This window comes from Brachyhypopomus gauderio, unplaced genomic scaffold, assembly GCF_052324685.1.
Source record: "Brachyhypopomus gauderio isolate BG-103 unplaced genomic scaffold, BGAUD_0.2 sc67, whole genome shotgun sequence".
NCBI classification, from domain to species: Eukaryota; Metazoa; Chordata; class Actinopteri; order Gymnotiformes; family Hypopomidae; genus Brachyhypopomus; species Brachyhypopomus gauderio.
Genome location: NW_027506888.1, coordinates 683620 through 699347, shown reverse-complemented (window position 1 = coordinate 699347; position 15728 = coordinate 683620). Strand labels below are relative to the sequence as shown.

The 15728-nt window shown below is 46.3% G+C and overlaps 1 protein-coding gene across 1 annotated transcript in view; it reads right to left on the bottom strand.

Moving 5' to 3' along the window:
- Positions 1-3546: 3546 nt before the first annotated feature.
- Positions 3547-15728, bottom strand: part of LOC143490890 (GTPase IMAP family member 9-like) — a 62944-nt gene continuing 50762 nt past the window's right edge. Inside the window, exon 5 of the mRNA XM_076989439.1 lies at positions 3547-3678. The gene's annotated coding sequence lies outside the window, so the exon portion shown is untranslated. The remainder of the gene's footprint in view (positions 3679-15728) is intronic.

Below are 15728 nucleotides of genomic sequence, written 5' to 3'. Positions count from 1 at the left end.
AGCTGTTTAATAGAAGTGAACTGAACAGAAACCAACAGCTACACTGGCCTACTACAGATAAATTTGATCACCTGCATCCAGAACGTTCAGACATTTGCATTGACAACCCATTGGGCATAAAAGCTATCCCGTCATAGAATTGACTTCAGTTTGTGCCAAGCAAGGACAGCCAGATGACACAAATTTTGAATAAATTTCAAACTTTTTAGCATATGCATTATATATTTGAACAATGTGCAAACAACCAACCAAGCTGATCAGCTTCTGTTAATCTCTTCTAGAGCAGTCATTTTTGCAGTTAGGCACTGTTTTATCAAACTGAACATCACATGGCTGACACTGGGCCCAAGCGTGTGCGTGACCTTGTTGTAGGTCTCAAAGTGTTCGTTAAGGGTTTTCTCCACTTCTTGTAGTTCAGCACTGCAAACATACAAAAATACTTCTTGTTGAACAAGTCATCATTTGCATAGTGTGAAACATGTACTCAAAAAATTCAATTCACACTGTTTTCTGCCTGTATATATAAATGCAGTGGTACTTTTTGCCGCATGTGTGCGTAACATATGGAAGACATAAGGAAACTAGAAGTATAAGAAATTTATCTCAATTCTTCAACTTTTACAATAGCAGATGGTATATTTTTGTTGCCCTCAGCCAGTTTTTTCCCAGTGTCCTCTGCCAGACTTTTGCAATCATCTGCGATGTACAACAACAATTAAAAACTGTCTATCCATTTACTGAAACACTAAAATATCCTAAACATCTAAAATATTCTAAACAATTATGTCCTTGACCTAAATGTTTTCCCTGACAAATATATTACTTCAACATTACGTGAAGAAGGAACTATGTACTCAGAACAGAAGCACAGTTTTTACGATCTCAGAAAGTACTGCCTAAGCCTAAATGTTACCTTCTACCAGCCGGGAGCACATAGTAGTGTTTGCTGCATATTTAGAAGGTTGCACTCCTGCCTGTCTCAACTGCCCTTCTAACTCCTTTTTCTTATGTTTTGCCTTCCTCAAGTATGTGACCATAAGGTTGGCAGAGTAGTTTTCTGGGGCTGAGCATCTCCTCTGTAGCTCTGCAACTGTTACAAAGTGCCTGCACAATCAAATCAGCACAATCATTCCTTAAATTATCGGAGTTGCAGAATGTGGTAAGTTTTAAGACACTTTTTTGCCTGCATTTCCTGGATGATAATTATCAGGAAAATGTATCCGTTACATATACAAATTTATCTTTATTACTTATGCAAGACCAAGTTGATGTATAAGCACTCTGTATGTACCTTTTAACTTTCTTGGAGCTTGCAACTTTGAGAAGGCTCTCAACATAGAACCCATCTGCAATGTCAGTAAATTTACACATTCAAACAGAGTACGATGGCAAGGTACAATGAGTTATTACAATTTAACATGACCTGTGCAAGAACCACAAAAACAACAGATGTAAAGTCATGTGTAAATGTTTCATATCCATGAATTATAAGCAGTTTACACAGACACTGCATCTGTATTTTGTATTATTACTTTATAAATACCTTTTCTTTCCTCCTCAGGTGGCTCCTCCTCAGGTGGCTCCTCCTCAGGTGAACAATGATCCTCCTCAGTTTCACAGCTGACTGTATAGAACAGACAGACATGTAAAATGGTGAGATTAACATTTGTTTTGGCAAACCTTCCAAAAATGCAAACCTATACTGGTTTAAGCTGCTCTAAGAACAGAATATAAACATAACCTGTGAGAGAAATTATTGATTATTGATTAATCATCATTGATTAGATCATGTTTAGTTATTATAAGAGATCATTATGAACTTTATGATTTAGTATTTGTCCATTCTGACTAAGCAGAAGGACTACAATAATGAAGTAGTGTGATTCAGTGTAACCATGTATAGTTCATATTATGCATGTGTGCTATACTGTGACCCAGGTCAGGGAGAGTGCTGAGGGTAAGAGCACTCTGTTAACTGGTAGTCACTAGGCTACTAGTCTTGGGTCATTTAGCTTTCTCTGTGTTCAACTGATACATCAGTTGCTTCTGCTAACTCTAGGGAAGTCCATATTAGGAGATACACACATGTGAGACAAAGTAGCCTGCTGGACGCTTATGTTTTGGAACATGCTGTGCTAAAGATAACCTGCTGTTAGAACTGCTGAATTGTGTTTAAGATTGTATATAAGCAGGGGGAGCGCCCCCCTGCCTTCAGAGTTGTCATGCTTGAATGAGACTCTCATGTCTGTGTCTGTCTTGTGTCTGTCTTTGTCCTATTTATATATATTTATATTTTTGTAATAAATTAATCATTTAACCACGTCTGAGTCCTCATCCATTTATTAGAAAATTTCCACGACATAAGCTGCTCTAAGAACAGAATATAAACATAACCACTACAAGCTGCTTTAGGAGCAGAATGTAGAGGAGCTGTACTGTAAGCTGCTCTAAGAACAGAATATAAACATAACCACCACAAGCTGCTTTAGGAGCAGAATGTAGAGGAGCTCCACTATAAGCTGCTCCAAGAACAGAATATAAACATAACCAACACAAGCTGCTTTAGGAGCTAACTATTAGTAGGCAAGTAAGATTAGCATGTTAGCACGTTGTGGTTAATTTCAAGGTAGAGTTAAGCAGGCAGTCAGCTATCAGCCGTGCTAGCTAGCTCAGTGGAATAACTTCTCAACCGCTATGCGTTCTCCTGTTTAAAATAACCAAGAGGAAAACATGTCAACTTGCCATTACGCCTGCACTTACCACTTTATTTGAAGGATTTTCTTTCACTGTCTTGAATTCTCGTGGTCCTCTCTGCTTCGCTGCTCCGTAGCAACGGCCGTTTGGCGCAAAATACAAATTGCTGATAACCACGCCCCCCTATGTTCCGATTGGCTGTTTCCCAGAGCCAATTGTATGTCATGCTGCCCTGAGAAGATATTTCAATAAATAAAACTCCAACGTGCTCTTAGCTCCTTTGGTCCAGGGAGCCTGCTTAGACCTTTTCTTAAAGCATGACAGCTGTTCTGCACAATTCAAATGTCACATTACTCTGTCCAGTCTGCTATTACGTCAGTATAGGTGCCATCAGTTAACCAAAATTTTGCTTCATTTATTTTTACCCACGTGCTACCCCGTGTGCCTCAGTTAACACTGGTTTGATCAATAGATTCTGTAAAATTAGTTTCCCATTTGGTCCTTTCTGTGACGATACGGGGTGAGCGAAGGACGAGACACCGGATCCTTGCTGTAGACGTCACTTTATTATGAAGACACAGAGATTGCGCAATAGCGCACGAAAAACATACGACGCTTACACAGAAACGTGTAGACTCTAGACAACGACGAGCACAGGACACTGCGCGAACGCACATTAAGTAGACAAACCACGTTAGCCCCACGTGATGAGACGAGGCACAGGTGAGACGGATAATCACTAGACGTAACCACCACCACGAATCTCCACAGACGCAGACAATGACACGTAGACTACGTAAACACATGCCCAAAGGGGAGGGGCCGGGGTCCTCAACGTGACACTTTCCAGACTTCCTTATTTCTTACCATATTTACTCAGCAATGCTATTTTATTTTAATAATAAAAATTTTATTTAAGTAATCCTGTGGTCTGCCCTGCAAACCATCTAATGGGCTCCTACTTGCTACTGTCTCTCAGCTTACCTCCTTTTGTTATCATGTGTTCATGCTGTGTGTATGGTGTTATCTAACAGGTGTATCTCGCCCTTTACTGAAACACCATTCAGGAATGTATTTCAGAAACTTCTAAGAAGAATGATAAGTTTTAATCAGTAACTGCTAAGTCCACTGCCTGTGCCAATGTCTGTTTTTGTTTAATGAATTGTCTTTCTTTGTGATGGAAAATACTAGTCAAATGAAGTTATTTTAATACACTAGTTATTACAAGATTTAAATTTGCTCACACTCAGAAAGTTAGTTGTTACCCGATGCCTTGTTGTACTGGTCTTCCTTATCATGCTTACCTACTCCTTACCCATGTGACCAGGGTGTGAAGATAATTAGATTTGTGGAGTGGCTGAATCTCCCATTATCTACCAGCACTGTTGCGCATGTCTCAGCTTTGCAGGATTGCCGCCCCCCAGGCTCCAGTACATAACCTAGTTTACCTGATCCAGGCCCTAGTACATAACCTAGTTTACCTGATCCAGGCCCCAGTACATAACCTAGTTTACCTGATCCAGGCCCCAGTACATAACCTAGTTTACCTGATCCAGGCCCCAGTACATAACCTAGTTTACCTGATCCAGGCCCCAGTACATAACCTAGTTTACCTGATCCAGGCCCCAGTACATAACCTAGTTTACCGCAGAGTCTCTTTTACTTTCTCCTTCGTTCGTGGTCATGTCTCGTGGTAAGTGTTTGTCTGCGTGGTGTTTTGTGAAGAGTTCCGCCGTGCTTTTGTGTTGTGTTTGTGGCACGGCGTGGACCAGGGCTGTCTGCCCTGGGAAAACTCTTCGTGTCTGTTGTTTCTTTGCTTGTTTGAAGAGCTCCGCCGTGTCTGTGTTTGTGGCACGGCGAGGACCAGGGCGTCTTCCCTGGTAGGCTCTTCATGTTTCGTGTTTGTTAAAACGTGTGTTTGTCGACGGATGTGTGGATCAGTGTGCGTGCTCGTTATGTTTAATGTTGCGTGTTTTGTGTGTGTCGCGGTCGCCGCTCGTCACCGTCGCCTCGCTCCCCGTCGCCTCGCTCCCCGTGTGTCTTGTGTTAAATGTGGGGAGCGACTGCGACTCTGAGCGGCGCGCGTCACTGTGTGTTTATGTCGAGCGCGCATGTGTAGGTCCCGTCTGTCGGTCTGTGCACCGTTTTTGTTTGCTTGTCTAGTCTTTGCGTGTGTGTTTTGTCCTAGCGTGATGTCAACTGTTACATGTAATTCCACGCATGCTCCTCCCCTTAAATGTGTGTTTGGGGGGGAGACCGGCTGTGGTCCCGTGCCATGGGGTGTGGCACGGAGGGCGTCTTTCCCAAGGGAGGCCCTGAATAGGGTAAGGCGCGTTTGTGTTTCCGGTTTGTATATGTGTGTGGTGTGTGTGTGTGTGTGTGTGTGTGTGAGGTTGTGTTCTTTGTGCAGGTGCTTCTCCTTGGCAGTGTTCCTGGACCTTGTGGGGGTCTCCACCTGGCAGGAGCCCCCTTGTGTTGTGGGGTGACCGGAGCCCGGTCGTGAAGAGCCCCTCCCTAGAGGGCTGGGGCCCCCGGATGTTTGGGGACCATGGGGCTCCGGTCTGAAAAGCTCCTGCTGGGGATGGAGATCCTCCCTCCTGCCCGGGGTGACCAGGAGGCCCTTGGGGCTGCTCCCTAGCCCGCGTCGGGGGTGCTCTGGGCCTCGGTCTCTGGCGCTCCTGGGTTGGGTGGAGGAGTCCACCTTGAGATGAGAGGCCCCGGGAGGGGTTGGCTCCCCAGGAGGCTGGGGTGACCCCTAGCAGAAGGCAGGGGTCAGCTCTGGGAGGAGGTAGGTCCAGGAGGTGAAGTAGCTATGCCTTGGAGAGGTAGCCTGCACACCCACACACACACACGAGGGACGAGAGGAGCCGTAGGCCCTCGTCCTCACACCCGTGGGGCTTACCGGCTGAATGCCGGTTAGGGCGTGAGGGCCCTGTGACCGACTGGGGCGTGGTTTTGTGTTGTTAACGGCCCGGTCGGTCCAGGGTCCCGCCCGGGGAGGTGAGCTGCCTAATGTTTTGTGTTTTATGTTTCAGCTCCCGGACGGAGTTGTGTTCCTGCCTGTCTCTGCCTTCCTGCCCCTTCATGTTTTGTGTGCAGCCGCTGTGTGCCACACACCCAGTGGAGGGGAGTGCGGCTTGGTGGGGGGGTCTGTCACGGTGAGGCTGCCCCCTACCGGCCGCCTCTGTCCACAGCGGCTGTTGTTGTTGTTGTCTGGTGACGTCATGTGCGTCCCTCAGGTGGGCGGAGCCCGTGATCCGTCTCACCTGAGGGTCGTTTGTTTGCCTATATATGTCTTGTCTTTGTACCAGTTGACCGCTGGTCATTATATCCTTAATTTGGAGATAGTGCACAGGTTTTAGGTTTGCACACTTTCTATTAAACCATCATTTTTCCCTGAGACTTGGCGTGATCGCTTCCTTTTCGTTGCTCACCCCTGCCCGTCACAATTATTATTATTTCCTAGTGACTTTAACTGGCATCAGGTTCCTCATATTAAACTGACAACACACAGACCCATTCCAAAATTAGGAAAACTTGGAAACGTTGATTATTATTCAAAAAGTTACTTTCCTGGATTATTTTTTCAGGTCCCACAGTGTAAACGATTTCAAGTATTTATTTTTATTTATTATTATGATAATTACCACCACTCCTCTAAGTCTGCCAGAGGCAAGCTCTCTCCTGCTGTCAGCTTGTCCAGTTTTAGCTATCCAAATACCTCATCGTTTCACTCTGACATTTCCAACTCACTCACTCGCTTCACTTACTCCGGTGTGTGTGTGCTATTTATAACTATCTCCATACAAGTCTCTTTTAAAACGCAGTTAAAACTTCACCCCACGGCCTGAGTTCCCTTTTTTAACCTTAAGTACTAATATCCAGTGTCGAGGGTAACTCGCGCGTTTTAAACTCCACGTCGTAGATTTTATCTATTTGTATGGTTCCTGCTTTTTACATTAATTCCTGGATAACTTAGTGGGCGTTACCGAGTTTAACTCATAAGCTAAATTTTTTCCACGTTTGATAATTTTGTGAGTTAAACGTGCACACTTTAGCCAGTTGGTCTATTTTGCGATGATGTAAGGATACTCGGTTAAGAGGCGGAGGCAATTACACGAATGAAATTTAACTTTTAGAGCGGCGGAATGCTTGTCTAGGCACACTGTCCCTACGCGACAGGTGCACATGCTGAGGCATTTCTCAAGACGTTCAACTAAGATTGATTACTTATACTAAATAGAGAGGAAGGACAAAACCAATACAATGTACAAACAATGCTAATTTCAATATTAAATGACATAACCTAGCGTTAAGAAATAAGAAATTATGAGGAAATTAAATAACCCCACTTACAATCAAAACTAGAACACCTCAGACAAAGCACAGACTACGCTATTTATTAAACTATGAGGGAAGAAATTGAACAAAATAAATATAAAATAGGCCTATAAACATTTTTTGTTGTTGTTTGCTTTTTAAACCCCCTTACTTGAACCTTTACTTATATATTTTTTTGCTGTTGTGTGGCAATTTTTTTTTTTTTCAGGCATATAAACATAGGCATATTGGCATATGCGCACTGCGATCTGATGGTGACTTTTTTTTGTTAATGTTCTCTAATGTTTCATTAAAAATAAGTAAATAAATATGATAAGTAAATAAAATTTGGTTGAATAAAGCCAACCTACCACGTTTATTCATTTATCTGAGTGTTTTAGGTTTTTACTTTGAAGTGAAAAAAAGTCCTGAATGAGAACCGGATCCCGTTTAAAGGGAACTCTAAATTATTAAGACACGTTGTAAAAAATCACAAAAAGTAGCAGATTTATTAGATTTTCTGTAAAATCCCGCTGCACGTAGGTCGCCATTTTTATAACTGCTGACAGGCGCAGCAGGTAGTGACGTCAAATGGTTGTGTAACGTATTGAACAGGCAGAGAGGGATCCAAATGCGGAAAAACACCGCTTTTATTGAAATGAGACGCTGGTACAAACACAGGCAGGTGTATCACGAGCACTATGACTAGTAGCAACTGCGTTCTCTTGGCGTGGTCAGGACGGTCCAGGGTCATACCGGGGGAGCAGAAGTCAGGAGGTACAGAGGGACTAGGCAGGAGACAAGGTCGGGGATGTAAGCGAGGGTCGGAACACAGGAAAGCAGACAGGTAATAGAAAGGCTTGGTACGCGGCATGAGTCGGCAATACTTCGCGACTAGGAAGTGGAATGTGGGCATTTAAGTAGAGATATAGGGGGTGTGGTGATGAGCGTCAGGTGAGGCTGGTTAGGTGTAGATCAGGTGGCATTCCTTACAGTACCCCCCCTCAAAGGAGCGGCTCCTGACGCTCTACGACGAGCCGGGGGTCTACCGCGGCGCCTGGGAGCGGGAAAGTTGGGGTGCATTGCGTGGAAATCTGCTATCATGGTAGGGCAGAGGACATCCCTCGCCGGAATCCAGGCCCGCTCCTCGGGGCCATATCCTTCCCAGTCCACGAGGTACTGGAGTCCGTTCCTTCGGCGCCGAGACTCCAGAAGCTCTCGGACGATGTATGCCGGTCGACCGTCGATTTCCAGGGGATCCGGAGGGCCAGTGGGCACAGGGGGAGTGGTGAACGGACTATAGTGAACTGGCTTAAGGAGAGAGACATGGAAGACAGGATTGACACGATAATGAGCAGGCATAAGGAGCTTATACGAGACAGCGTTGACTCTGCTGAGTATCTTGAATGGCCCGATGTACCGTGGGCTAAGCTTTTTACTACGCTGTTTCAAACGCAGGTTTTGTGTCGATAGCCATACCCTCTGTCCCGGATGATAGATTAGAGCAGGAAGACGACGGCGATCCGCGTTGAGCCGGCGTGTGTGCAGGGCGCGGCGTAAATGGACATGTGCCATCTCCCAGGTGCGGGCACTGCGCTTGAGCCACTCGTCCAGGGCCGGGACGTCAGCAGGTGTCTTGTCCCACGGGAAGAATGCAGGTTGATAACCATAGACACATTGGAAGGGTGTGAGTTTAGTTGCGGAGTGTATGATGGAGTTGCGGGCATATTCTGCCCACGGGAGGTATTTGTGCCAGTCATGTTGGGAGGCACAATACTGACGGAGAAACCTCCCTAATTCTTGATTGTATCATTCTACCTCTCCGTTAGATTGGGGGTGGTAACCCGAAGTCAGACTAACTGTTATGCCTAGAAGCTTGCAGAACTGCCTCCAGACCCGAGATGTGAATTGTGCTCCTCTGTCTGAGACGATATCTTCAGGTAAGCCGTATATGCGAAAGACATAATTAAACAAATCCAGCGCGGATTCCATAGCAGTAGGTAGTTTGGGGCGAGGAATCAAGCGGCACATTTTAGAAAATCGGTCTACGATAACCATAACAACTGTGTTACCTCCAGAAGTGGGTAGATCTGTGACGAAATCCACAGCGAGGTGAGTCCAGGGCCGGAGAGGAACAGGTAGAGGAAGGAGTTTTCTTGCTGGGAGAGTACGGGGAGTGCGGGATTGGGCGCAGACCGAGCACGCTAACACGTAATCCCTGATGTCATCTTCCCAGGACTGCCACCAATAACGTTGTGAGATGAGGTGTCGTGTACGTGTAATACCTGGGTGACCCGTGCCTGCCGTGTCGTGAGCGAGTTGGAGGACACGCCCCCTAAGGGGTACGGGGACGTACTGTTTGCCCTTGGGGCATTCCACGGGACCTGGATCGGTACGCAGGGCTTCATCCAACTCCTCCTGAATCTACCATCTGATGACTGCAAGGAAACAGGAATCCTGTAGAATATAATCGGGTTCCTTAACAACAGTGTCCTTTTCATACAGTCGGGAAAGGGCATCCGCTTTGACGTTCTTAGATCCGGGTCGGTAAGTTACAGTGATGCGAAACCGAGAGAAGAATAACGCCCATCTGGCTTGCCGCGGGTTCAGTCGCTTGGCAGATTTCAGATATTCTAAATTCTTGTGGTCTGTATAGACTAAGAAGGGGTGTGTCGCTCCCTCCAACCAATGACGCCACTGTTCGAGGGCGAGTTTAATGGCTAGGAGCTCTCGGTCACCAACGTCGTAATTCATCTCGGCGGCTGACAGTTTCTTTGAGTAATAGGCACAGGGATATAACTTCGGCGGGTTTCCCTGACGCTGCGAGAGAACAGCGCCCACTCCCACCTCCGAGGCGTCGACCTCCACGATGAACTGGAGCAGGGGGTCAGGGAGATGTAGTACAGGAGCCGACGTGAAAGCCCGTTTAAGGAGTGAAAACGCTCGGTCTTCCTCGGCAGCCCAGATGAATTCCCGTGACTTTCCCCCTTTAAGGAGATTGGTAAGAGGAGCTGCCAACTCACCAAAGCCGCGGATGAATCGGCGACAGAAGTTGGCGAAACCCAGGAATCGCAGCAGTTCTTTAGTAGAACGGGGGGTTGGCCAGTCCGTGACTGCCTTGACTTTATCTGTATCCATGGAGACCTGACCAGGAGAGAGCGTACATCCGAGGAAGGTCACTGTGGAACGATGAAACTCACATTTCTCAGCCTTTACATACAGGTGGTGTTCCCGCAGGCGCTGCAACACTGCTGAGACGTGCCGGACATGTTCAGAGACAGACGGGGAATAAATTAGGATATCGTCAATATAGACAAACACGAAATCATCAATCATATCACGGAAGATGTCATCCATAAACGCCTGGAACACGGAGGGACTATTCGTCAGTCCATATGGCATTACGAGGTACTCATAGTGCCCCCTGGCAGTGATAAAGGCGGTTTTCCACTCATCGCCCTCTCGGATTCGAATCAAGTTGTACGCACTCCGTAGATCCAACTTCGTAAAGAGGTTCGCCCCCATCAGACGTTCTTGTGAGTCGGTGATAAAGGGAAGAGGGTAAGCGTACTTCGATGTGACTGCGTTAAGGGCACGGTAATCAATACAAGGACGTAATCCCCCTCCTTTCTTTTCGATGAAGAAGAAGCCAGCTGCGACAGGAGAAGTGGATGGTCGGATAAATCCCTTCTGTAGGGCTTCGGTGATGTAGGACTCCATCGCCTGATCCTCGGGACGTGAGAGAGGGTAAGGTTTCGTCCTACGAGGTAAGGGGGCTCCTGGGAGGAGGTCGATTGCGCAATCACATGGCCGATGGGGAGGCAGACGACAGGCACTGTCTTTGTCGAACACGTCAGCGAATCCACGATACTGTACGGGGATGACATCAGACAGGGGTGTATCAGGACTTTCTACTGAGGAGGACCGGAGTGGTAAGTGAATACAATTTTCGAGACAACGGGTTTTCCACCGTACTAGCTCTCGTCTCTTCCAGGAGATTTCCGGGTCGTGAGCCGATAGCCAGGGAAAGCCTAGTATGAGAGGATCCCGGGGCGTGGATATCAAGAAAAACTCCCGCATCTCGCTGTGGAACAGACCTACTCGTAGCTCCACGGGGCAGGTACGAAGTGAAATTACACCCTCGCCCAAAGGCTGTCCATTTAGCGAGTTAATTTTCAAGGGAGGATCCATAGGGACGGTGGGAAGGTGGAGGTGATAGGCTAGGTCCCGGTCTATGAAATCGCCAGCCGCTCCTGAATCCACTAAAGCTGACAGGTTCGTGTCTATGCCCCCCCAAGATACTAGTACTGGTAGGTTAACTTGGTTTTTCCTCTGGGTAACCAGTAAGGGTTGGTAAGTGAGTGGGGACCTGCCTAGCCGCATGGACTCATCAGATTCATGGGGGTTCTGTTCACATACACGGGGAGATGGTGCACAGGACATGAGAATGGGAGTGTCATCTATTTCGGAACGGTAGGGCCTCAACAACTTGTCTACTCTTATCGCTGCCTGAACGAATTCAGTTAAAGAGAGTGCTTCTCCCCGACAGGCGAGTTCGACCTGCACGTCGGTCCTCAGACCCTGACGAAACACGGTTCTCAAGGCTGAGTCGCTCCAACCGCTCCCTGCTGCCAGTGTGCGGAACTCCCTATCATAATCTGCTGTGCTCCGTTGTCCTTGCTGGATGTCGTAGAGTCGGTCTCCGATGTCGCGACCGTCAGCAGGGTGATCGAAGACTGCTCGGAGCAGCGCTGTGAACTGGTTCTCTGACTGGAGGGCTGGGTCTTTGGTGTCCCACAAAGCGGTGCCCCAAGTACCTGCTGTACCAGTGAGAAACGAGAGAATGAAGTGGACCCTTGGCAACTCTGCTTGGAATCGAGCGTGGTGGTACGTGAAGTATATTGAACACTGCATGAGGAAGTTACGGCATCGTTCGGGAGACCTGTCGTAACGTTCGGGTATGGCTACGGGGACGCTCACGGGTGTGGAGGTTGTCGTTGTGACGAGACGAACGGCTTCCTGGAGTGCTGCCACTTGGAGACCTTGATCTCGAACTATTCCCACGAGTTGTTGGACCGTCTCGGTGAGTGTCTTTAGTGTATCTTCTGCTGGATCCATGGTTTGGCGAAGTATTTCTGTAACGTATTGAACAGGCAGAGAGGGATCCAAATGCGGAAGAACACCGCTTTTATTGAAATGAGACGCTGGTACAAACACAGGCAGGTGTATCACGAGCACTATGACTAGTAGCAACTGCGTTCTCTTGGCGTGGTCAGGACGGTCCAGGGTCATACCGGGGGAGCAGAAGTCAGGAGGTACAGAGGGACTAGGCAGGAGACAAGGTCGGGGACGTAAGCGAGGGTCGGAACACAGGAAAGCAGACAGGTAATAGAAAGGCTTGGTACGCGGCATGAGTCGGCAATACTTCGCGACTAGGAAGTGGAATGTGGGCGTTTAAGTAGAGATATAGGGGGTGTGGTGATGAGCGTCAGGTGAGGCTGGTTAGGTGTAGATCAGGTGGCATTCCTTACAGGTTGCAGTGACTGGCCATCGCGCTTGAGCACAGCTAGCTAGACCTGGCTACTGTTCAGCCTTTACAGTTTGAGCCAGAATCTAGCCAGAATCGTATCTAGTAGATCGTCAGATTTATCAATGACCGCTAATGCTGTACCTTCAAGTTCAGGATCCGCAAACGAGGGAGAAGCAGTAAACTTTACATTCTTTTTATAGTCTTTTCAAAGGCTTATATATTATATTATATTATATTACATGATATAATATTACGTTACTATATTAAACTTTGAAAGGTTTAAACGGTAAAAGGTCCAGCGCATGTTTATGTTCACGTTTCTTTGTGCGGTTCTCGCTCCACATTCTGGGACTTTTGGACTTTGTGTGGGAAACCTGTGGGCACTGCATTGTGTTTTAGTCTACGTTTAAAACCAACAGCATCCGTCAACTCTCTCACCAGTCGGGCTCTACTGAATGACTCAAACGCACCGGGACTAGTGTTGCCATATGTCATATTTTGTTGTCATATGACTTCACAATCCAATCGGTACAGGCGGCTCCTACAATTAGTGAATCAGTGGCTCTGCTATAGCGTCGTTTGAGAAGTTTAAGAAACAATACAGCGGTTGAGATGGGTGGTGAAACAGAGGATGAGTCTGTGCCTAGTAACTAACCTCTACTTATCATGGTGTGCGACATGGCCACAGCTACCTGTCCACTGACTGTGGGAACAAGGTCAGTGCGAAAATATTCAGTGATTCTAATATTGCAACCACAGGGTTGCCAACTCTCACGCATTGAGCGTGAGACACACGCATTTGACCGTTTTCACACGCTCTCACGCCACACTTCCGATATCTCACGCCGAAAAAAAATATCCAGTTTATTTACCTCAGATCCACATATATGATTCAATACGTTACTAGTTCGCTAGCTCTGGCGCCATCCACTGGCGATATAACACTGAATCTGTGTCCATTTTACGTTCGCCCCCCCGCTCAACAAAATACACTCGCCACCAGCTCCAGGTTAAAATCTCACTCCAAGCAAACGTCAAAAGTTGGCAACCCTGCAACCAAGATGTCATGTGGCAGAACTAAGAGTGAGGCCTTAGTTGAGAATGTGTTAGCACCATTTAGTCACGATAGATTAGCTGCTGAATTGAAGAAAGCACACTATTTTGCAGTGTGTTCTGATGCATCCAATTCTGGCCACACAAAGCTGTTCCCATACCCAGTCCAGTACTTCTGTACATCCGAGGGTGTGAAATGTGGATTGCTAGATTTTTATGAAGACCCAGATGAATCCAGTGAAGCCATATTTAAACAGATAGTGTCCATCACTGAAAAAAGCGGACTTTCAGTCAACCAGATTAGTGCATTTAGTGCAGATAACGCATCAGTTATAATTCTGGTCGACACAATTCGGTTTTTCAAAAACTGGACATTTGTGGGCAGTGCTTCTGACACAGAACATGTGGATCATATTATGGCTGAATGCATCCTGGCATTTATGCACAATGTGATGCAGGAATTTGATTCCTCTATCAGGAAGCTAGAGAGTGACAATGCTACTGTCATAGATGTTTACTCAGTGATGAACCGATGAACCAACCAGCTGAACGCAAGGCGCACCGACAGATTCTATGGAAGTAAAGCAAAACAAATAATGAGGAGTCTTTCACCACAGCAACAATATCTCTTCAGAAGCCTGGTAGACAGATTCTATGAGAAAGCAGTACAGTATATCGAGGACAAATTTGACTTCACCGACCAGCTTCTTGCACATGCTGGCTGTCTCAGACTTGATGAAGGTCAGTCACTCCAGTGGTCTGAGCTGAATCATTTACTGGACAAACTAGCCCTGGATGTTGATGAAGACAAGCTATATGGTGATGTGGTCATCCTGAATGAATTATCAGGCACCATTCCAAAAGACCTTACTCTAGACAAAAAATGGGCCTATTTTTTCAGCAATGCAACTGAATCCACTGAGCTGATGAAAGTAGTTGCTTTTGTTTTTTCCATACCAGTCAGCAATGCCTACACAGAGCGAGTGTTCGGTCACATGGAGGATATTTGGTCTGACAAAAGAAACAGACTGTCGGTTTCAATGGTCAAGTCTGAGCTTCAAGTCCGTCTGAATCTTAACTTGTCATGCACCGAGTTTAAGTCATTAATTGAAGAACAGAAACAGCTGGTAGCTGCAGCAAAGGGGAATGCCAAATATAAATGGAAAACTAGGTAAGGAGAGGCTTGCTTATGTGCAAAGAGGATGCTTATGTGCACTTTCTTATCTTCAATCTCTAAAGGTTATGTTGAGTCTGATGTGCTCTCCCTCCTTAATCTTTTAGCCAAGAGGGTGCAAAAGCAAGCACAAGCAAAGCTCACACCAGTACTTAGATAAGCAGGTAAGCAACAATTCTTTCTCATACTCAATGTATTGAGAAAGTACATTTAGTATAACTTACGTTCGCCACCCCCCCCCCCCCCCCCCCCGCTCAACAGATTACACTCGCCAACAGTGTCCTTGTTTTTTGTCAGACCTAGGTGGCAACCCTAATCGGGACTGAAGTGAAGAGAGCAGAGCTGCCGGTCTTTTGGTAGCTGTGTTCGTCCACACGTTGCTTCCCAAATTTTTCTCCTCTTTTTATCTTTGGGAAAAATGTGAAGACTAATATCAGTCTTCCCACTGCCTTTCGACTGGAAATAACATCCAACGGCAACACAGTGTGGCCTGGTTTTCTTTAAGGTAGCTCAGCTAACTAACATTAACTCCTTCCAACCGCAGTCAAGTTTAGCGCGCTGCGACCATTTGACGTCATCTACCCAGCAGGCATTGCGCGTCAGAAAACATGGCTGCGCCCATATGTCAAATATTTTGAATAAAAGCGTTGATTTGTAAATAAATCTGCTGCTTTTGTGATTTTTTTACAACATGTCTTAATAATTTACATTAATTACAGCATATTAAGTGTTACCAGCCGGGGTTCCCTTTAAAGTGCTCTAGTTAAAAAAAAAAAACCCCGAATCGACTATTAGTTGACTAAAGGGAAAATCTGACAAATCATATTCGACTATGAAAATCCTTAGTTGAAGACACCTCTAGTAATCATAGAAACACTTTCTAATATTGTCCAGCAGCCAGTTGTTGAACATTTTGCTGTATGTCCACATGTACACTTTAGCTTTCATTTTCCTTGT